The sequence below is a fragment of the Myotis brandtii genome, unplaced genomic scaffold (genome assembly GCF_000412655.1).
Source record: "Myotis brandtii unplaced genomic scaffold, ASM41265v1 scaffold87, whole genome shotgun sequence".
Lineage (NCBI taxonomy): Eukaryota > Metazoa > Chordata > Mammalia > Chiroptera > Vespertilionidae > Myotis > Myotis brandtii.
The window spans coordinates 549,303-550,941 of record NW_005371548.1 but is presented as its reverse complement, the minus strand read 5'-3'; positions in this window follow the sequence as shown (position 1 = coordinate 550,941).

Here is a 1,639-nt window from a genome sequence, read left to right as displayed (position 1 = left end):
TTTTATCTTGGTAACTGCAGACAGCAAAGGTGTTCGAACAGGCCTTTGGCTTCCATATCCCATATGATGCAGTATACGGCTAATTTGCCTACAAATGCCAGGTGGTCATAATAATCTGGCATATATATATATTAGAGGCCCATTGCATGAAGAGATTCATGCAATAGGCTTTCCTCTGGCTGCCAGCACTGGTTTTCCTCCGGCACCCAGGACCCAGGCCTTTGGTCCAGCCGCAGCGGAGAAGCCAAGCCTCTTCAGTCTTCAGTCTTCAGTCTTCACTCGGCCAGAGCCTTCAGTCTTCTCTCCGTGCCTGCGTATGCAAATTAACTGCCATCTTTGTTGGGTTAATTTGCATAACCATCCTGATTGGCTGGTGGGCATAGCAGAATGACACCAATTTGCATGTTTTTATTTTAGTAGTGTAGATATCCTACATAATAAAAGAGAAACATGTAAATTGACCATCCCTCTGCTACACTCACCAGCCTATCAGGAGTGAGTATGTAAATTAACCCAACAAAGATGGCAGGTTAACTTGCATACACAAGTGCCGGGTGGAGAGCAGAGTGGGACAGCCAGCAGAGAGTGGAGCAGCTTGGGGAACTTGGCTCCCCAAGCCGCCAGATGGAGAGCAGAGAGTGAGAACTGGCGGCTTGGAGGACTTGGCAAAGTGGGAGGCCATGGGATAGAGACAGTGCAAGAAAGGAAAACCAAGAGCATGGGGAGCACCAGTAATTCTGGGAATAGTACTACTGGTGGCAGCCCCAGGACCAGAAGCAGAAGCCCAGAGTGCAGGGAGCACCAGGAATGCTGGAAATCATAGTTCTGGGGGCAGATGGATCTCTTAGACACTAGAGCAGTGATGGCAAACCTTTTGAGCTCGGCGTGTCAGCATTTTTTTTTTTTATGGCTCATGATCTATTTTTATTAGATAGTTCTGAGCTAGATTGACACAAATTGAGCTGCTAAATCACTGAGCTACAGGCCCGGAGGCCTGGTCCTTCATATCCACCAGGACCGCTGTGGGAGACACCTGGCCTCAGCCCTCTGAGGCCCAGGCAAGGATGCTCACTCTGCCATACCTGTAATCCTCCTTCACTGGCCCCAATACCAGCCTCCTTGGCCATCTCTTTTCTCCCCACTGCTCTGTAATTCCTCTTGTCTTAACAAGCCCCTGCTTCCCACCTTTCCAATACTTTTTTTATTTTTCTAAACCTTTCTACTTGGCCCTTTGGAAAACGAGTTCTTGAGTAAAAATCACTCTTACTCGTTCCGGGCCAAGTCTAGGGTTTACTCTGGGGCCAGGCAGGTAAGGAAAATAGGTGAAGGGTGAAGGGCTAGTGTGTTGGGGTCCAACCCCAAATGTGTGGATGGAGTCGGCGAAGAAGGAATGACACGGAAGACAGAGTTTAGTTGATCAGCAGCCTAGCCAGGATCTCTAGCCAGGATCTCCAGCCAAGTTCTGTCCGCGTGTCAGCATTTTAAAAAACCCTAACTTAACTCTGGTGCCGTGTCACATATAGAAATTTTTTGATATTTGCAACCATAGTAAAACAAAGATTTATATTTTGATATTTATTTTATATATTTAAATGCCATTTAACAAAGAAAAATCAACCCAAAAAATGAGTTCGCGTGT